This window comes from Macaca fascicularis, chromosome 3 (genome assembly GCF_037993035.2).
Source record: "Macaca fascicularis isolate 582-1 chromosome 3, T2T-MFA8v1.1".
In the NCBI taxonomy this organism is placed as follows: Eukaryota; Metazoa; Chordata; class Mammalia; order Primates; family Cercopithecidae; genus Macaca; species Macaca fascicularis.
This window is the reverse complement of record NC_088377.1, coordinates 107768711-107791396: the sequence shown is the minus strand read 5'-3', so window position 1 is coordinate 107791396 and position 22686 is coordinate 107768711. Positions and strand designations below refer to the sequence as shown.

The following is a 22686-nucleotide window of genomic DNA, read 5'->3' as shown; positions in this document are numbered from 1 at the left end:
GTCAGTCAATGCAATGAGACAAATAAGATTCATAAAAAAACAGTCAGTTGGCATCATATGAAGCAAAACTGATGGATGGACTGAACTTCTGAGTTTTCAACTGATTTGCATAGTGCTCTGAACACTAACTGGCAGCCATTTTGCTTAAAGTACAGACTGTTTCCTGTTACACTATTTCACCAGAGCCAATAATAACTTTTTAAAAATCTTCTATAATTATCAAGGTACCAATGTTTATATTCCAACTGACAACCACCCAAGGTGCAGCCTAAATGAACTGCAGGAATTGGAGGGAAATGGCCTCCTGCCTTAGACCCAGCAGAAATCTTTAAGAAAATAGGCCTTTCAGATTTGACTTCTAGAAAAATAGCAAAGGGGCAGATTCTGACAAAATCTATCCAGCTGAAATCAGCTATAATTCCCAGAGCTACTTCCCATTACATATTTACAAATGGCTATTACAGCCCTTAGCAGCCACAAAAGTTTCCTTGGAACCCTGGAGACTGTTATGTTGTTATGGTTGTTTTTCTTCCTTTTTGTCCTTTCTGCCTAGAAATACTTATTAGACTAGGAACATCTGTACCATTAGACTCTCTAAAGGAAGTAGGGCATGCCACCAACCCAATGTGGCCATCAAATGCTGCCCTGGAGGTGAGAAATCCTAGGGTCTGGTCTTAGCAATTTCATTTACAGTAAGACTTTGGTTAAGTCAATCCTTTGGGCTCCTGGGCACTGCGTAAAAAACGGAAAGTTTGAAGAGTTTCATATTCAGTAGTTTGGCAAACCAGATCATCTGAAATTCTTCCATAAAATATAAAACAAAGCAATAATTGTTTGAAATGTATAGTTAACATCACAAGAAAGTAAAGGAAATCCTCAAAGGACAAAAAAAAAATGATTCACTCAGCAGGAAGACAGAAGATGAGGCCTCGGGCCCTTGAAGGGTAGAAAATCAAAAGGCAGACACTCCCTTTCTCCACCCCAACTTCATAAGTTAAGTTAGATCTTAAAAAAAACTACCTGCACCTTTAGGGAAAAGGTAAATAACAGCAAAAACAAGAACAAAACTGTCACATGGGGCAGTGGCTCTGGGTCAAAGGGGAAGTAGTCCCCCAGAGAATTAGAAACTTCAAACAAATACACATGCATTAATTCATCGAGTATTTATTGAACACCTATTAGTGCCCATCTGTAAGCTAGACATTGAACATAGAGCAGTGAACACAGCAAGTAAGCCCTGCCTTGAAAGAGCTTATATTCCAACAGTGACGACAGACAAGAAGCAAACAAAAAAGATAACGTCAGGCAATGATGCGTGCTAAGAAGAAACATGAATAAGGGTAAGCCTGTTAATAAGTGACTGGCTGGGCTGGGGTAAAATTTTATATGGTTTGGTGAAGGAAGGACTGTTAGATAATAATGTAACATCTGAGTATGACTTGAAGGAAGTGAGAAAGTGATCCATGCAGGTGTTTAGGGGACGTCAAGTACAAAAACCCCTACAACAGGCCTGCCTGAGGAATAGAGAGGTGGCTGGAGCAGAGTGAACCAAAGAAGAGAGGAGAAAAGAGGGTCACAGAGACAGCAGAGGCTCAGGCCACAGAGGACCCTGTGGGCCGTGCAATGACCTGTAATTTATGTTAAGGAGATGGAAAGACCTTGCAGGATGAGTTAACATGTAGAAGGCTCACTCTGAGTGCTGTGTGGAAAACCGACTGCAGGGGAGCAGGAGAGAAAACAGAACAGCAGTTATGGATAATAGGCCAAGCAAGAGGCAATGATTTATGGCTTACACAACTTGATGTCATGGAGATGACAACCTGGCCTAACTCTGGAAGGGCCAAAAGGACGTCCTGACTGATTGGAAGTGAGTTTCAAGAGAAGGAGAGGATCAAAGGTGACTTCAGGATCATGGCCTGGCTAACTGGAATAGAGCTGGTTTCTCTGAGATGGGGAAGGGTGGAGAAGAATAAGAAGATGAATTGGTGGAGGTCCCTAGTTTAGGCGTGGACATATTCACTTTGACAGCATCGTGGAGCTACAGTTGGAGATACAATTGTTAAAAGAAAATCTAAAGCCTTAAAAGGCTCATGTTAGCATAGGAGAAAGACTGAAAAACAGATGAACTAAACATCCAACCTAGGAGATTAGAGGTGGATAAGGAAATTAATGTAAGCAAGTAGAAGGCAGGAAATGCTTACAAAAGGAATGAAGTGAGTAATAAATGTACCTTTGAGAGGCTCAATCCAACTAATGTTGAACATGTGAAAAGAAACTGGTAAAATTAACAAACCTCCAGCAAGACTGCCGAGGTAATGAGAAAAGCTACAAGTAGACAAATAGTAGAAATCAAAGAACACAACAAATGATTTGAAAGAAAGCATGCATGTTATTGCAAATCTGGCTCTAATGGAGACAAATTCTGACACTTTCAGGTTTGTGTGCTGGAGAGCCTGAACTGGGGAATAGCTGCAACACTGACCTTAGCCAATCCTACGAGGAGCTGCTGTACAGATGGGGTGGTCTGACAGAATTATCCAGAATTGAGGCAAGAACTGGGTCTTTAAACTCATGCACTGGCCAGACATTGGATGTAATCTGCCCTGAGAAGTGAGCCTGAACTTAGCTCAGCAGCCAACGGCAATCCTGAGAGAGCTGTCAGCCACCAATACTCCTGGAATCAGAAGGAACGGGTGCTTCTGTCCTGGGGGTGCCGAGAGAGGGTCTAGGGAGCACAACCCATTATCAAGTACAAGTGTTATGCCAATAAGCTTGGATAAAACAAATAAGTTCCCCAAAAGTAAACTTTCCAAAACTGATTTGAGGATAGAAAACTTGACTGTTCTTACTACCTTAAAATGAATTCGATCAATGGCTGTAGATTTTGTCTTTTCACAAAGAAAGCATCAGTAAGTTCTTACAAGCATTCGTGCATCATACAACCTCTTAAGAGAAGAAAAAGAACAGGAAGAGGGAGAGGAAGATGAGGGAGAGAAAGAGGAAGGAGGAAAGATGGAACAGTCCAACTAACTTCATAAACCTAATGTACCAAACTGAGACAAGAAAAATTACATAATCCATTTCATTCATGAACACAAATGCAACAATTCTAAATAAAGTATTAACAAATCAAATCTACCAACATTTAAAAAATAAAGCACGTGCCTATAATCCCAGCTACTCTGGAGACTGAGGCAGGAGAATTGCTTGAGCCCGGGAGACGGAGGTTGCAGTGAGCTGAGATCACGCCATTATACTCCAGCCTGGCAACAGAGTGAGAATCTGTCTCAAAATATATATATATAAAATAAATAAAATAAAATACATATGACTAAGGTGAGTTTAATACTAGAAAATCTTTTAATGTAATTTAATTAAAGGTGTAAATAGGCCTTTCACCACAAAGAAATCATCAATAGTGAACATATGTAAGATGTTCAAACTCATTATTAAATCAGGGAAATATTAGTTTGAACCTATTGAACTGACCCCCTACACTTTTTTGATCTGACAGTATGAAGGGTAAGCAAGACTGTGGTGTAACAGAAAACCTTATACACTGCTTGTAGGAATATAAATGGACACAATCACTTTGGTAAACAACTCATCATTTTCCAGGGCACTGGAGGTGCATGTACCCTACAACCCTGGCCCTCCACTCATAGGTTTATACCCTGGAGAAACTCTTGCCTGTGGGCACTAAAGGACAAATACAGGAATATACATAGAAACAAAGTTTGTAAGAACAAGAACTCTATCCAAATGTCCAACAACTACAACAACAAAGATAGATAAAGTGTGGTGCACTCATCAAAGGAGATCACATTTCAATGAAAAATGAGTTAACTAGAGCTACTTATATCAACATGAATGAACCTCACATCATGTTGCATTTTTTTTCAGAAGAATACATACAGAATGATACAATTTACAGTAGCCTCCCGTTATCCACAGGGAATAGGTTCCCCCCGTAGATGCCTGAAAAGTGAATATTACCAAACCCTATATATACTATAGCTTTTTGATCTGATCACCAAGCGGGCTACTAAATGACTCCCAGCCAGGTGATGTGTAGAGCGTGGATGTGTTGGACAAGGGATGATTTACATCCTGAGCCAGAGTAGGACCACACGAGATCTCATCATGCTGCTCACAACAGTGCACAATTAAAAACTTATCAATTATTTTTGAAAATTTCCATTTAATATTTTTAGACCACAGTTTACTGCCAGTTGTTGAAACTGCTCAAAACAAACCATGAATAAGGGGAAAAGACTGTGTATAAACTTCAAAAACTTGTAAATCTAAATGGTCATATTGTTTAAAATTATAAGTAGTGTGTCTGATGGGCTCAACAGGCCTGACACAGGTTGGGCATCTACATCTGCAGTAAAACTTTAAAAACAAACAAACAAACAAAAACAAACAAAACAGTAAATGATAAAAATAAAATTCGGCCAAGGATTTACCTTGAGGTAATTACTTTCAAGATTTACCCTTGAGGGCAGAGGGCATGAGGGACTAGACTGGGGAACTGACTTGCTAGCATCTTCAACAGTGCCAGGTGTGTAGTGCGTCTTAAATTGGTTGTGGATATGTGGGCATTCATTCTTTATAATACAGACATGCATACTTATGTTATTTTACATGAATATCATATTTGAAAGTTTTAGAAATAGAGTGGGTTGACTAAATAACTAAAACCCTTCCTATTGCTTAAAATTCAACCTGTGTGACTTCTCACTGCCCTCACCTGCCTATTGGAAAATAATAATGTTCTCACAGGATTTTGTAAAGGTGAAATTAATTAGTGTACATAAACTGCTTGGATTGTACCAGACATATATGAAGTGCTCGATGAATGGAACGAATAGAACTACCATTCTCTTCCTTGTTACCACCAGGACTACCACAAGTGCATGTTTAATCTTACAATTGAGGCAAGGAATTATTAAAATCCCTAACAAAGAAAGAAGTTGTCAAAGACTATCTTGTATCATTGGACCTTGAACTGTTGTTGGACTCCCAGATTTCAACATTATTCAGATGCTTGCAGCAAAGTGAGTACCTCATCTTTCTCGCTTCACCCTGCAGCTGGCTTGGTTCTGACTGGAACCATGGGCTGAGTCCAAAGGCTTGTTTTCATTAGTCATGATGGCTAATGCTGAGAACATAGCCCTATGGTTTTACCTCAACAGCCACATTTTTCCCAAGGAACGTAAAGAAAGCTGTCTCCTGCTGCTTAAAGGATGTGATTACCTCATTCAAAACTGACTGTCCAACCTGCCTCAGGCCTTCTAAGCCCGTCAGACAGACACATTTCTCACCATGACTTGGGTCTTCCTCATTTGCTCATGACCTGCATTTTCCCCAATCTGGTCTACAGCAGACATGGAATCCTTGGCTCTATGATTCCAGCATCTCCCTTCCATCAGGCATTTTGGACTTGACCCTGCTCTTAGTCTCCCTGTCATTGACATTGCAATTTTTCCTATCAAATGATAGCTGGTCTCATCCTATGGTTCTCTGTCTTCTGGGGTGCAATGAATGGGAAAATGTTTCCTGGTTCCAGGCTCAATCCTAGTGGCTCTGTTAAGATAGTTTTGGCTACAAGTAACAGAAACTCGAACTCAAATTGACACACATAATACAAAGACAGTATTGGCGCAGTAATGAAAACCTACAGTGATAGAGGAAGCTTTGGTGACCCAATGACAACACCAAAGACACAGTTTCTCCTCTTCTCTTCTGTGGTGCCTGCTTCATCGTAAGGCTGACTCTCTTCATGTTTGCAAAATGGCTGGAAGCAGCTTTAGGGACTGCTTGTTTCCTCAATTATGTCCAGCAGGAAGTGGGGAAAAAAAGTCTCTCTCCCAATAGCTCTCTCAGAAGTGAAACATCTTTTTCTCCAACAGTCTCTGGAAAGAGTCTCTCTTGATTCATTGGTCTGAATTGGTTTGTGTGTTCTAAACCAAGTGCTGTGGCCAGGGGATGAAGTATGTTGATTGAAGATCAGCTCATCAGAACCTAGGACTATGCTTATGCAGCGAGATCTCCTCCCAGAGCATGTAGGCTGGTAGAAGAGGCATGATACCTGTGCTCTGTTTGACTTTCACCTTCGCTCCACTCTCTGCCTTAAGGGGCTAACTCTTCAGAATGTATCACTCCAGCTTTTTGCTTTCTGACTTCTAGTTGAATTTGATCTTGGGCATACCAACAGAAGATCAGAGGGTGGAGAGAGAACTGGATCAGGACAACTGTTTTCCCAGCTGGTTGCTTGCCTTGCTGTGGTTCTGACAGTGGCTGTGTTCCTCTAGGGGGGCAACTCCATTTGGGCCACCCTTCCAGCTCCAGCTCTTGCCAGGCTTTGGTAACATAATTCCTTCCCTTACCCCATCTGGTCCAGAGGCGGTAACAGCTCCCTCCTCTTGCCAATCCCTAGCTGCTCCAGCATTTCTTGCTGGTCCTTGCTATGGTCTGAATGTTTGTGTCTCTCCAAAATTCATATATTGAAATCTTCACCTCCAAGGCAATGGTATTAGGAGAGGGAGACTTTGGGAGATGATTAGATCATAGGGTAGAACCTTCATCAGTGGGATTGGTGTCCTTATAAAAAAGTCTCTAGAGAGACCCCTCACCCCTTCTGTCATGTAAGGTTAGAGTGAGAAGATGGCTGTCTATGAGGAAGTAGATCCTCACCAGACACCAAATCTCCTGGTGCCTTGATCTTAAACTTCCAGACCTCCAGAACTGTGAGAAATAAATTTCTGGGCTGGATGTGATGGCTCATGCTTCTAATACCAGTGCTTTGGGAGGCTGAGGTGGGAAGATCATTTGAGGCCATGAGTTCGAGACCAGCCTTGGCAACACAGAGAGACCCTGAATCTACAACAACAACAACAAAACATTTAAATACAAAGGTTAGCTAGGTGTGGTGGCATACACTTGTAGTCCCAGCTACTTGGGAGGCTAAGGTGGGAGGATTGCTTGAATCCTGGAGGCAGAGGTTGCAGTGAGCTGAGATCATACTGCTGACTCCAGCCTGGGCAACAGAGTGAGACTCTGTCTCTAAGGAAAAAAAAAAAATCCGTTGTCTACAGGCTACCCGGTTTATGGTATTTTGTGATAGCAGCCTGAACAAATGGACAGTCTTCATTCTACCCATATCTCTGTAATGAGCCCCTTCGTTAGACTATGTGATTTGCCACCTGTTTCCTTCCTAGACCTTGACTAATACAATACCTGAATGAAAATTGAGAAATTACTAGCCAGAAAAAAGGAGAATGGACACTAGGTAACCAAAAAAACCCGGCAAATGTGTACCATGATCCACTATGGATTACATAGGTGAGCAATATTAAAGCACATACATACACAATAGCAGTCTTGTCTCTTTCTAGAGAAATGCTGTCATCACTCCCTGACGGCAAAGAACTGCCAGCTGCTTCATGAGCTCAACCTCAGGTACAAAAATGCTCAGCCCTTCAATTCCTGTTCCTGCCAGCAAATGCCACCTGACTGCTCATAGGACATTTCAGTAATCAACTGGAAAATGAAAAATAGAAAAACACAGGGGGAAGAATGAGAAGAAAGAGAATTCCAGAATCTAACAGAACCTAAATGAGTTATTTCACCAAAAAAAAAAGAACTCAAAATCAAAAAGCAAACTTCACAAGCCTGGTCATTTGACCAGACTTCTGCAACAGCCACAGGACCCCCCCCCGCCCAACTGACTATTTCAAGCCCTTCCACCCCCTCCACATAATGACTCATTGTAACCCCAGGGAGAGATGATTTTCCTGCTCACAAAAGCACAAAGACAGGTTACGCCAAACCAGTTTTAAGGAGAGGAGATCTGTGTAGGAAAGGGGACCCAAATTGTGGATATTTGGGTCTGCCACATAGGAGAACTTCTATTGGGCAGGAAAGATTGCAAAGTATACGTATACAATTAGGAAGCGTATACTGAAAGATGTGAAAGGATAGACAGATTTAGGACTGTGCTATTCCAAAAAGTTACCCACCACTACTCATTCAGGAAAGAATGAATCCTTGAACTGGTATAACTGGTTGTCAACTGAGATGAATTAAAGAGCAAAACTGCTGGGCTTTGTCGTGATGAACATGTGTGTATAAATATGTGTGTAAGATCATCCACCACAGATCACGTTCTCCTTTGTCCTCCCATCTCCTTTGCAGGTTCACAGCAGTGTTATGATGGGAGCAGGGAGGCACCTACATACATTGGACCCATCCTGACAGCTGGGAAGGACGTGTCCACCCACCCAGGGATGTGCATCTGGCACCCACCTCACAACAGCTGTTATAACCACGTAAGAAGCACAAGGGTCACCGGTTACTCTCCATGAGAACAAAAGGCCAAGGATGCAGAGATAATTGCATCAAAGGGATTCAACTTCCTGGATGACCTCATTCCAAAGATCTGCAGAGCCCAGATAAGCATCCCAGGGTTCTGGCAGAGGGCCCCTCCAGGGACAGGAAAGGGACAGGAAGCCGGCTTTCCGTGTCTGTACCGCCTTCCTTGGGAAGGATAGGACACCTGTGGCCATCAAGTCATGATGCCCCATGCTGTCTCCTGCCAACTCCACAAGAAAGTCAAGTAAGTGTCACATTGCCCCAGAGTCATGACTCTGCTGATCCCACATGGGCCCCCTAGGGGGCTTTTCCTTCTGGGTCTTCACCATAGATTTCTCTTCTTTTCATTTAAACAGATTTGTACGTAATTTTTGAATGTTTCCTTTCTTTTATATTCTCAAAAAATACATTAAGACTAGTAAGAATAGGTTAAAAAAGGTAGATCTCAGAGGATAATATGTGACACTAATAGCTATAGTTTGCAATAAAGAAAATTAAACAAGGTTTCTAAGCACTTATGTATTTATTCTCTAAATATTTTTGAGCTCTTTCTATGCCAGACACAACTCCAGAGACGGAGAGATAAAATGTTCCTTATGCTTAAAGAGCACATAGATTTGTTAGAAGTCATAGATATTTAAACAAATGATTATATAATAAGTTCTACAATGTAATTTTATCCTTGGAAATTCTGCTAATATTACGAGGAATAATAAATAAGTCAAAATAAGAGTGCTTTATCAAAACTCTATTTTATATTGCTCAGTTTTGCCCTAGAATTTGTTAATTTATTCAATATTCTCAGCCCAAATCATTCTACAATGGTGGAAATATTCCAAATCTATGCTGTCCAGTGGAGTAGCTACTAGCCACATGTGGCTAGAAGTACTTGAAATGTGACTAGTGTGACCAAGGAACTGAATTTTAAATTTTATTCAATTTTAACTCAGGTCAATGTAAATAGCCACATGTGGTTAACGTACTTCCAGAGTTCTAGTCCCAGGTAGATCTGGGCAGATTTACCAAAACCAGTGAAGGTTAATCAACTGATTAAAATCAAGCAACACACCAATGTGAATGGCCAATGAACCATTAAAGAATCACCTGCCTGCCCACCTGCACCCACTCAACCCTGAATGTCTGGAAGAAAACGAGCCTCTTAGATGCAGCGAGAAAGGAGGTGGGAAGTGTAACCATAAGGCAAGGTCAAGCAGCTCAAACAGAAGCACCAGGCACAAACAAACACAGAGCAAAGCTGGAGGGACAGCACGAAGCTGGTGGGTGTCAAAAGGGAAATAAAAGCAAGTTCAAGCTCAAGTCCAATTTTTAAACACTTGAGATTTTAGAAAAATAAATAGAATCTAATCCAAAAGCCATTTATTGACAACCCTCCATCAATAAATGTTTTTCTGAACATTTTCTGTAGGCTCAGCACCAAGGGGGGTAGTTATTAAGAAGTCTATAGTAACATCAGTCTCCACCTTAAAGAATCTTAAAATTTGCTTGAGACCAAATGCACACACATAAAATCGTGAGAGACTGAGACAAGACAGTATTCGGTAAATCACTTAATTGTATTTATTTAGCCACATCTAAAGCTCACCTGTACACAACATGCACTGTGGGTAGAGAGGTAGGGAGAGAAGTGAGCGTAGGTTGCTCTCACCTGGATGGGCTTCATGGAGACCAGCAGGTGTGATATGGGACTCAATTCAAGTTAGCCTGGCCTCCATCTGCCTGCAGCAGCATCCTTTATCAGCTCCACCCAACCCCTGCTTCTGCCAGAATGACTTGCAGTTTCCTAACGTACCTGCAGTCTCTCAAGCTGAGCCACTGCCTAGGCAGAACACAGTCTAGTGGACCCGCCTGGCATGCCCGGACTCTGGAGTTGCAGACTTGTGTTGAATTCTAACCTCACCAATCCTTAGGTGGCTGAACTCAGGCAAATTCCTTAACATCTCTAAAGCTTGTTCCTACTATGTAAAATGAGAGTAATAATATTATCCAGCCACAGGGTTTTTTGGTGAGAACTAAATTAGGTAAATAAAAGGCTTGTACAGAGAAATCATTTCTGCTTTTCATACATTTTTTAAAAATCAACTTTACTAAGGTACTGACATACAAAAAGCTGTACATAAGTAATGTGTACAACTTGGTGAGTTTGGAGGTAAGTATACATCCATGAAACCATCACCACAATCTGTACCATAAATATCCATCACATCGAAAAGGTTTCTCCCATCATCATTTCTTATTTTTTTTGTGTCATAAGAACACTAAAAATCTACCCCTTAGCCATTTTTTAAAATTTAAGTTCAGGGTCACATGTGCAAGTTGTGCAGATTATTTCATCACCCAGGTATTAAGCCTACTATGCATTATTTTTCCTTGTCCTCTTCCTCCTCCCACCCTCCACCCTCCAATAGGTCCCAGTGCCTGTTTTTCCCCTCCTCCTGTCCATGTGTCCTCATCATTCAGCTCCCACTTACAAGTGAGAACATGTGGTATTTGATTTTCTGTTCCTGTGTTAGTTTACTAAGGATAATGGCCTCCAGCTCCATTCATGTCCCTGAAAGGACATGCTGTCATTCCTTTTTAAGACTGCATAGTATTCCATGGTGTGTATGTACCACATTTTAATCTAGTCTATCATTGACAGGCATTTAAGTTGTTCCTGTGTTTTTGCTATTGTGAACAGTGAATGTACAGGTGCATATGTCTTTATAATAGAACGACTTATATTCCTTTGGGTCTATACACAGTAATGGGATTGCTGGGTCGAATGGTATTTCTGAGGCAAAGATTTCATAATGAAGACACCACAAGCAATTTCAACAAAGCAAAAATTGACAAATAGGATCTAATTAAGCTAAATAGCTTCTGCACAGCAAAGAAAACTATCAACACAGTGAACAGACAACCTACAGAATGGGAGAAAATTTTTGCAAACTGTATATCTGACCAAGGTCTAATATCCAGCATCTATAAGGAACTTAAATTCACAAGCAAATTTTAAAGTATACATTATAAACTCTAGGCACTGTGCTGTACAGCAAGTCCCTGGGACCTATTCATCTCACATAACTGAAACTTTATACTAGTACCTCTCCATTTCCTCCTCTCCCCAGTGCCTAACCACCACCACTCTATTCTGTTTCTATGAGTTTGACTATTTTAGGTTTCTTAAACAAGTGGTATCATGCAGTTGTCTTTCTGCGTCTGGCTTACTTCACTTAGCATAATGTCTTCCAGGTTCATCCATGTTGTCACATATGGCGGAATTTCCTTCTTTCTTAAGACTGAATAATATTCCATTGTGGGTATATACATTTTCGTTGTCCATTCATCTGTCAATGGACATTTAGGTTGCTTTTATGTCTTGGCTATTTTAAGTAATGTAGCAATGAACATGGGAAAGGTGCAGATATCTCTTGGACCTACTGATTTCATTTCGTTTGGATCTGTATCCAGAAGTGGAATTGTTAGATCATATGACAATCCTATTTTTTAAATCTTGAGGAACCTCTATGCAGTTTTCCATGATGGCTGTACTAATTTACATTTCCATCAACAGTGTATAAAGTTTTTCTCTTCTCCACATCCTTGCCAACACTTCTCATTTGCTTTTTTGGTAATACCCATCCTAACTAGCATGAGGTAATAGCTCACTGTTGTTTTAATTTGCATAACTCTGATAATTAGTGATGTGATTATTGAGCATATTTTCATACATCTATTGGTCAAGTGTATGTCTTTTTGAGAAAATGTCTATTCATTTTCTTTGCCCATTTTTTAATCAGATTTTCTTATTTCATTATTGAGTTGTAGGCACACTCTAATTTACATTGGATATGAACTCTTTATCAGTATATATGATTTGCAAATATTTTCTTCCATTCCATAGGTTGCTTTTTCATTTTGTCGATTCTTTTGCTGTGCAGAAGCTTTTTACTTTACCTGACAATTTCCAACCCATCTTTTAAGGTTCTGCTCAGGTATATCCTGTCCTGAGAAACTCCCCCATGCTTTCTTCTCTTGTTGCTAGGTTCCCTTCCCAAGGAACAGCATCCTGAGCTCTCCCATAGCCAAAAAGATCATATGCACTGCTTCTCCTGAAATACTTCCAATATATGCTTGGTGTCCTATGCAGTTTTTAGCACTTGTCCCACATGTTTTATTTTTCTATATAATACTGTTAGTGAAGATTGCATTAAAATAATTGGAGTAAGTTTGGTAGATGTCCACTTTGTCCTTCCAGCTTCTACCATGGTCTGGTCTGCAAATATGTAAGGTGCATGAGCAGGGAACAAAGTTCTCACTTTAATGCATGCCTAAATCTGAAAGATGATCAGCAATAACTTGTCTTTTTTATTGAGCTTTTCTAGATGAAGCTGAAATATGGGAAAGCTAACATTTCCCTTTCAAGGGCTTACTGCTGATAAAATGAAGTATATATAACTCCTAGTCTTGGAAGGTGGTGGGAGATGGATTCCACACTGCTGCTCCTGCCAGAAATTTGGTATGCCCACCAGTTGTGTCTTGGCCAGTTTAGTGGCCTGAAAGTCGCACAAAGCTACCAGGCTTCCAGTCAGTACAGTCAAGAAAATGAAAAGAAATTATACAGTTGGTGCCTGTGTAAATTGTGTGGGAATTACAAGCCCTGTGATAAGTGTATAATGAGAAAACGGAATACTCTCTTTCATTTATAAAACGGGATAAAATCTCAACTATTTTATTATTTGGTGACATTTTTATTTGGTAATAAATGTTTTCAGCAGCAGCTGAATAAAACAAAAAAGTGCATGTTAAATGAAAAACTAAGTACTGAATTTCCATGTAATAAGAAATCTGATCAATATGTAACTTGCACAAAATGTTTGATGACATTTACTATCCCACATGGGGGTTCTTGGTGACATCACTAAGCATATGAAAACCAGACCCTAATCTACTAAAGAAGCACCAGCTTCTACCTCACACATCAGAGCTGTTTTAAGAAGGCTGTGCCCCTAAACAACAGTTTCACTTGTGCAGCTGCAGAAGGTGTGTTTACATATCATCCGTGAAGCATGACTTTTCATCTAGATCAAACAATAATTCTTTAAATTAATTTTGACTATTCTTATTCCAAGTCCGTACACACAAAAAGTGAACTGATAGCTGCACATGTGATGTCTACATTAGCAAAAGAGCTGCCACATAGCTGTATGAAGCTCTTTGATATTAGAATCCTCAGATACTTCAGATTATCAGCTAGTTTCCATGAAGATTTTTTTCATACAATTCATGAAATCAAAGTAAAACTTTTGGAAGCTTATTCTCAGGTAAAACATCTCACATTGTTGGAAACGCTGTTATAAATTCAGTTCAAAAGTTCAATATTGTTCAAAAGGTCAATATTGAAGATGTGTTTTTATAGTAGTAATAGGAATACAAAATTTGGGGGGAGCACAGGTTCATGGAAAAATAACATTCTTACTAAATTCATAAAGGAACACACCAGAACTTGGAAATGATTGTGGGCACACAGTTCATAAATGTGTCCAATCCACTGTGATTGATATTCCACTAAAGGAAATAGAAACTATCATCATCAAAAATTACAAATATTTCTACATGTAAAGTAACTATAGTATGAAATTCTTGTGGCAGAGCTTATATGAAGTATCCAACCACCCCCTACACCCCAATAAAACACCAGTATCAATCAAACGAAAAAACCCCATGCATCAACAATAACAAAAGAAACTTCAGCTTGGCAGTACACATTTTCTGTTGCTCATCAGTAATCTGATTTTAGAAACATTTGAGCCTTTAAATAACTACTTTGCAAATCAGCGTACGCCTTTTGAAATAATTCTTTAAATGTTGGCTGCATTTTGATGAAAATTAGTTGGAATATTTTAATTATTCAATAAATGGAGTACAAAAACTTTCAAGTTGTGGAGTTTTTTATGAATTATAATTATCTAAAGCAAGCTTACTCAGGGACAATTTGAAATTGTCTCCACCAGACCAAGGGGGGAAATGACCAAATTAAACTGTGGGAGCTCAGAAGTATGTTCTACCTTGACTTGTGGGAAGGATCTTTTGATGAAGTTGCTACTTTTAATTGGATCAATTTACATTCTACACTGAAATGGAATATAATTAAAAGGCCTGCAATTTTACAACATTTAACTTTGGTGAAACGTTCAAAAGAATCATCTTAAGTAGAAATTATCTGACAAGCCATATTTTGTAATGTCTGATGGGATGGGGTATCTTGTAAAAATATCTGTTGAATAAAGATAAATGGGGGGCAAATACATACCTTGTGAACTTTTTCAGGCTGAAATATTAACACAATTCAATATAAAAATGTTAAAATTGAGAATACTCCCCATTTAGCCGCATATACTCTTAGCTTACTAAATAATGCAGCATCTGTAGAGAGAGTATTTTCCTATTTTCCCAACTAAAAATATTTTGCACCACAAAAAAGGTCAATTTCAAGTTTATTAATCATAAAATACAACTGTAAATAATATGGCAGACAGTTTTATTTAAAAAATTAAAAACTTGTTTTCAGAATGTGGCTTAGAAAAAGAATTTTAAAAATAGAAAAATTAAAAGCAAAAAGACACTGAAATAACATTCTTCAAATATGCTAGTGACATACTGCATTACAGGTAGATATGACTAAGAAATTTATTATACTATGTGACTATATACTAATAAGTATTCTACTTATATTTTCTTAATTTAAAATTATTCATTTAAAAATTATGCTTTAATATTCTATTTTAAAAATAGAATGTTAAAATATATATTAAATTATATAGTAAAATTTATTTAAATTTTATATTTTAATATTTAGTATATTTGACATTAAAATATTTTTAATAAAATTTTTTTCTAAATATAAAATGTTATTTTCTACCTTTAAAAAGAGTTTTATTTTTATATTTTTAATGTAACTGTTTGTAGTTTACCACTATGCTGGAATTAATTTGTTAGTCAATTCCTAGTTTCAAAAACTCCGTAATTTGTATTATTTTAGTATTCCCTTCCTATCTCCAGTGTCCCAGATTGGATAAATTCTAGGTTTACCCTGGCCACAGCTCACAGCAGCCTGTGTCAGACTGTTTGTGCATCATTCTTTCCCACCCTATTGGACTTCCTTGAGAGTGTGGATTCAATTTTCTGACTCCATATCCCTTCAATTGCCCTTACCATGTGCCAGGCACCGTTGAACTATTTTAATCCTCATTAATCTCTGTGTTGGATATTCTAATTACCCCATTTACAGATGAGAAAATTGAGATGGGGAAGAGCTAAAGTAATTCAATTGCAGTCTGTGAGACAAAGTCACAAATGTAGGAAGTGAAGTTTGCTCATTTCTGCTTGCCAGCATAATTTCACAAGCCCCTGACTCTGTGCCGCTCTCCAAAAGATGCTTCGAAGACAAAACAGGATAGAACACATGGCCCCCCACATCTCTTGCCTGAGTCACTATATTCCTTAAAATAAAATGCCCCAGTCCTTGCCTTTTCCTACGCATAAAATAACATCTGATGGGGTTAGTGATTATGCTTCTACAATGTATAACCAAATGGGCTTTAGTAACCTATAACCAGATGTACTCTTACACCCCAACTTTGATGTGAATTTGCACATACTGCAGCTTCACCACCTGTATATAAACTGTGAACTGCAATATTGCTTCGGAGCAGTGACAGATGTGCTCCTGGCCTACAGGCCTCCATAAGACTTTTGAATAAAACTAGCTTTAATTCTTTAAAAACTTGACTTTTCTTTCTTTAGTCAGCAGGTCCCAAATCCTAGACCATGGGATTTGGCTGGGATTTGGCCACCCTGGGATTTGGCTGGATAGTCCATGCTCCTACGCTCCTACCCACTCCCCATATGGCCCTTTCTGGGTAAATGTTCTCTGTAAGTACTTGTGGAACGAATAAAACCCAAATGAATGAATGAGTGATGAAGAGGGCAATGGTGCTCATTGCAACAATGATGGGTAAAAAGATTGCAGTGAGAGGAAGTGCCTACCACACATCTTCAAATTCACACCCCAGGACTGAAAGGTTCTGAGTTGGAACCAGCAGTTTTCAAGGGAAAGTGACTGATGTTAAGTAAACATGATTCTTTACACAGCACAGCAACTGCCAGATGCAAGAAGTCAAGACAACAAATGTGTTTCTCCCAGCTAATAACACAGGCCTCCTCATCTGGGCTGTTTACTCAGCCACTAAAAACCGAATACTCTCTCTGGCTACAACTGGAATGTTGTGTACCTGTCCTGTTAGGCCCTGAAGGCAGGCCTGGTCTGCAAGTTGGGCCTCAAGGACAGGAGTCAAGTCTTAAAGATCTCTTTCCCAAATACCTGGGGTTGGAGGTGGGGATTGTGGAGTGGCTGAGCTATCAGCAGAGGAACTACGGGGGAGCGTGTAAAGGAATGCTGGATGCTGATCTGACAAAGGACCTGATGATGCCTTTGACAGAGTTGGAATTTTAGAACATTTTCAGGGAAAGGAACACATTGCAGTGACTTTGGGCTTACTGAGTTTGAGACATTGAGAAAGGGGTTAAAAAGAGAAAATGAGGCAAGGCTGAGAGAGGCAGGGTGTCCTGGGTTGCCGTCATGACAATGAGGAGGACTTGGCAGTGTTCCCAGGAAGAAATAGGAGTGATGGAGACACACTTGCCCCCTGGACGGAAGGAACACGGGATGAGAAGACATCACTTGGAGAAGAAATAGCAACAACCATTGTGACACCTGGCTCACCCCTACCCCCTTCCCTGGCAATAAAAAATCTGATGGCTCCAGCGGCTCCAGCATGCCCTGGGGACAGCCAGTGTGCTTCAATCTGAGGCTTCCTCCTTCCATCCGCTCGCTCCTGCCTGTCTTTCCCCAGTTTTTGCCAGTGTCAGATCTGCATAGTGATCTTCCTTTCCTAATGCTGCTTCCTCCTCATCTTTCACGGGTGTTTACCCCAATAAATCTCCTGGAACAACTCTGTTCTACCATCTGCTTCTTGCAGGACCCAAACTGACATGATTCCCAACAACTCGAAAAGTGACATTCCTTCTTAAAGACCCAGAGAAAATCCTAGTATCATGTTCTTTGATATGTTCTGGAATCAAGGACCCAAGATTAATTGGTAACTGATTCACTTATTCAATCAGGCATTCATTTTATCAATCAATTCAATAGGTATTAATTAAGCACCCACTGTATGCCAGGAAATGTGCTGGACCTTAGAACTATAACAGTAAACAAGCAAGACATAAGTGAAAATCCCATCTAAGCAACTTGGAAAATGAAAGACCACGGGGAGTCCAGGAAGGAAAAGCTGTCTCTGGGTGTGGCGGAACGTTAAAGCAATCTATCCTATCTGATGGGAAAACACACAAAATGACCATTCCAGACCACAAAGATCTCCAATTACAAGAAACATAACTTCCGCCACTGCTATGCCCTTTGCACACTGTACATATTCAGTTCCTCCCACCAGGAGCCATCGGAGAAACGCAACTGCACATGGATGGCAGGACAACAGCACAGCATTGCTGGCTGTCATGGTAGCTGGCACATACCAGCTCCTTTTCCTGCATGCAGCTCCCTCCTGCCCCCATCACCTGAGAGCCAGGCAAAGACACTTCCACTTGGCTGGAGCCACCAGGATTTTGATCTACATGAAGTGCCACAAAAATAACCCAATTGAACAAGCTCTGGGCCAGAGAAGGAGCTGAGGTCCAGCTGAAGGTGATGTCCAGCCCAAGAGGCTGTCCCCATAAACTGACCCTCGGGGGGTGCTGAGTCCCACTCCCCTGCTTTCTCCACGTCTGTGTGATGTTAGGAAGCCAGAGACCACCACAGCCTGATGAGTTCTTGGAGAAGCCCAGAGCCAGTGGGCCTGTCTCTCCACAGAGAGTCACGCTCGGGGCTTTAAAGGATCCCTGCAGAGGGAGTGGGTTTGAATCCCAAATCTGCCATCCTCATCCTAGGACAAAGAGCAAGACCTTTAACTTCTCTAGGCCTCAGTTTCCTCTGCTACAAAGGAGCGAGGGTACCTGCACCTTCCTCATTGGGCTATTGTGAGGACTAAATAACATATGGAAAGCACACAGCACTGTGCAAGGCAGCTTGAGAGGGCATGAGCAGGATTGGTGAGGACTATTCTTGTTTGCCTGGCTCTAGCCATTACCCTGACTTTGATCACTTCTAACCATGCGTGCTTCTACTTTTGCCTATTTCCCTGTTTAAAATAAATAAATAAATAAAAAGAAAATATAAATTCTCTTCTGCTTTCAGAAATGAATTTTCTGAAATTGTGCCCATCATGAGGATTCCAGGGACCATGGACTCTTTGCAGACACACTACACAAACCCATGGAGAAAATGTCCCATCGGCCGCTGGGGAGCCTCTGCCTTGGCCACTTGCAACAACCCTGGGGGAAATAAGGGCCTCAGACAGAACAATAGCATGGATTGTGCCTCTTGCAGGAATTTCATCTGTCACTGAGTAACAGGTTTTGATCTCAGGCTCACTGCCAGTTAGGAAGTGAAACCCTTTCCGGAACACTTGCTGTTTTGTTGGTTTTCCCCTGGAGATTTAATGATTTCACCTTGGAGGTTTCAGCTGATGAGCTGTGCTCTGTATGGAGCCTACCCATGTGGAAAACCAATAAGGTAATTCATGGGCTCCCCAATATTCTTTTTTGTGAGTTTGGGGACCCGGGGACCCTTCCACTAAGCCAACAATTGGACATCCCCACAAGGTGTGCATTTGCTGTCACCAGAGCGAGCTCTGGGTCTGTCCGCATGTCACAAGGAGAGCTGTTAGATCAGTCGTCTTCTCTAACCCAGAGGCCTAAGTGAGAGGATGAGAAAGAGAAAGGGCCATTGTTTCTGCAGACAGGTTCACCTGAAGAATTTGGACAATGATGCTGGTTTCAGTTTAAAGGGCCTTTGGGAAGGGTTGGCATTAGGAGCAGGGACTGAGGGAGCTTCTAGACTTTTCCACATTACGAGCAGAGTGATTACAAATCAGCTCTGCATATGACAGCACAGACCTCTCTCTGGTGGGTTCTCTTGGGCCAACAGCAGATTTGGAGCCATGGAAGAACAGGGAGAAATCTCTTCTCATGACCTTCATGTCTTCCTCCTGTTAACCGCATCATATTTCTAACTTCAGATCAAGGGGCCTGACCATCTGCAACTCTTTAGGGAGGACAGCTGGGCCATGCCTCTTCAGGCCTCCCATCCTCCCCTTGTCTTGTCAGCCAGTCGTGCTGGGATCTGACGGCAGCCTTGTGAGAACCGGGCAGGAACTGGCCAGCAAAAGCAGCTATAAATACTCCTCTTGGCAGCCAGCTTCACTTGGGAGCCCACAGCTGAGGGGAGGAGGCCAGCGGGAAGCACCTGCACCTCTTCAGGGCACATCCGAGGCTGGGCCTGGCTTCCCGCCCTCCACCTCTGAATGGGGCTTTAGTCGACCTTTTCCAGCTTGGGGGAAGTCCCCGTGGTGATCCAGCTTCCCAGATGCATGAGCAGGGAGGGCAGGGCTCTCCAAGCCGCCCAACCCCTTTAAACTCAGTCAGAGCTATTTCGCACAAGGGATGATGAAACTGAATAGCTGAGGGTAAATGAGGAGGCAGGAGAGGCGAAGAGGAAGGGAAATAAACTCTTTTATAGAATGCTTTTCTCCTCCTGATTTCACTTGTGTGGGGAAGCGTGAAACAACCACTAATCAGTCTTTCGCCCTGATGAGTCGGAAACTTGACAACTGGAGAGTTTAAAAAAAAAAATCAATGAATAAATATTTCTTTTTTCGGCTTTATTTATGAAGCATGGGCTAAGAGATCCCTTATAGGCATTTTAAATACCAGAAGCAAGTCACAACAGCAGCTAATGGTCAATTGTAAGTGCAGCTCTGCTGTGCAGTTGTCATTCAAAATGTGACAGTATTTAAAAACTGGGCTGTATATGAGATGAAAGAGTTCAAAGACCCATTGGATGACAGTTCTTATGCTTCAGCAAGTGGAAGAATCACCTGGAACACTTGTTTATGAGGCAGATCCCTGGTCCCTACCCCCTGAGATCTGATCCTATAGATGTGGGCCAGGGCCAAGAACCTGCATTTGAGTCCCTAAGTAATTCCAACCTGGATACTCTGGGACAGGACTGCACTTTGCAAGACATTGCCCTATGCCAGTGGTTCACAAAGTGAGGTCCCCAACCTGGAACCACAGGAAATTTGTTAGAAATATGGATTCTTAGGCCAACCCCAGAAAGACAGAATCAGAAACTTTGAGGACAGGGGCTGACAATCTGTTGTAACACACCTCCAGGTGGTTCTGAAGCCTGCCATAGGTCGATAAACACTGCCCTAAGATTTCTTACAAGCAAGGTGTGCAAACCCTGGAACACTGGCAATTCCAATGTGTAGCCAAGATTGAGAACCACGCCGATGGACACTTCCATTGTAATATGAGTGCTAATCTCACTTCCATAACCCTTACTTTTCAGAGCATTCACCTTTTTGAGCCAAGACTAGAGTTAATAAGGTGAAAGGAAAAGAATGTGGGTTTTGCTTCAGGTAAACGACTCAAGCCTTGGTCCCAAGTTGAACCTCCCTGAACCTCAGTGTTTTCATCTGTGAAATGGAAGGAATGCTGCCTACCCCACAATGGTGCTGTGAAGAGTAATGAGACAGCATCTGGGAAAACACTTAGCCAGTGGCTGGCACATTGTAGAAACTTGATTTTTTATGTCTCGCTCTAAAATAGATATATTTTTTAGTTTAATTGGGGTCTGGAATGAGATTCTTAATTTTTATAGGAATATAGCTTGAGGGTTTACTCTCCAGAGAGCATCGAAAGACTCATTTTAAAATTCATCTCTTGTTTTAGGGTAAATGTCTGAAGAGCTCAGTGAGCACTCTTGATGTTAAAGATGACTGGTAGCCTTAGTATAGAAGCAGCTCTAATTTAGCATAGCCTGGTTCCACTTTGTAACCAGAGTCACTTTCTCTTCTGAGACATCACTGATGTCTCAGTAATGGGCAAAAATCTTATAATATTATTGGGCACTTTGCACAAGCATTTCACTTCCTTAATTGGTCACCATTGCTTATTAAATGCCAGGCCAACTTCCAATACAGTTTGGTGACAGAGGCCTGTCATCAACTATTGTAAAGAAATCACTTCTTGTGTGTGTACTGGTCAGCTGGTAATTCAGTTGGCTGGGAGATCAGTCAGTATTGTACATTTACAGAAGAGTAGATTCAGTAACCACTTTGGCATGAAGCTATGCTGCCTGTGTTTTATATGTTATATAATACATAGTGGTTCTATTGACTTTAAATAAATACTTGACAATGACCGCTTTAATAGATTCTAAAGATGAAATGTCCACAAACACATCGCTTGTAAGGTAAAGTTGACACAAATCACATTTGTGGGAGTAAAGTGGGAACTCATCCAAGTGCAATGATCAAATACTTTTGTTAGGATGGAAGGGTGTTCAGTAAGGTCCTTCATGTAATCAAGACCTGTCATGGTATGCAGCCACAGAACCCAATTTGTTTTACTTGTGGTACCAGCATCCCTTAGGACAGGAAGAGATGGATATACCTAAATTGCATTGCCACCTAGTACTTCGGCAAACACAGAGGACCTGCTAGGTGCAAAGCACATTTACATGCATGACCTCATGTAAGGCTCACAAACAGTTATCACCGTCTCCTTTTTACAGAGGAGCAATTGAGATGCAAAGACACGAAGGCATTGGATAAACGTCATGCAACCCATAGTGGTTTTACTTACCCTAGAAGGGATTTCTTGCTTTCAATTTCTGGTTTGCTTATTCATTCATCTAGTCATCATTCATTTATGGTTTATCATAGTGAGGCAATATTGTTTACTCTCATATCTCCTAAAACAATTTTAGAAAACTACATATCCTCTTGAATCTTCTTCAGATGAGACTTCAAGTTTCCCTTCCTGTGTTAAAATAGTTGCAAAGATGTAATTATGGCACATAGTCAATATTGACACTTTACAACAAAATGCTAATGAATGCATTTCTATATGGCCAAAGGAATATAGACACCAATTATATTTTTCCTTTATCCAAAGGGATATAGATAGCAAGATGTATTTATCGTCTAAAAATTTTAAATACATGAATGATCTTTTTTTTTTTTTTGAGACGGAGTCTCGATCTGTCGCCCAGGCTGGAGTGCAGTGGCGCGATCTCGGCTCACTGCAAGCTCCGCCTCCCGGGCCGACGCCATTCTCCTGCCT

At 40.9% G+C, this 22686-nt stretch overlaps 1 long non-coding RNA gene across 1 annotated transcript in view; it reads right to left on the bottom strand.

Annotated features, from left to right (window-relative positions):
• LOC107129241 (uncharacterized) overlaps positions 1-22390 on the bottom strand; it is a 30486-nt gene extending 8096 nt beyond the window's left edge. Inside the window, exon 1 of the long non-coding RNA XR_001489544.4 lies at positions 22207-22390. This is a non-coding gene — a long non-coding RNA (uncharacterized lncRNA). The remainder of the gene's footprint in view (positions 1-22206) is intronic.
• Between the last annotated feature and the right edge of the window lie 296 nt (positions 22391-22686).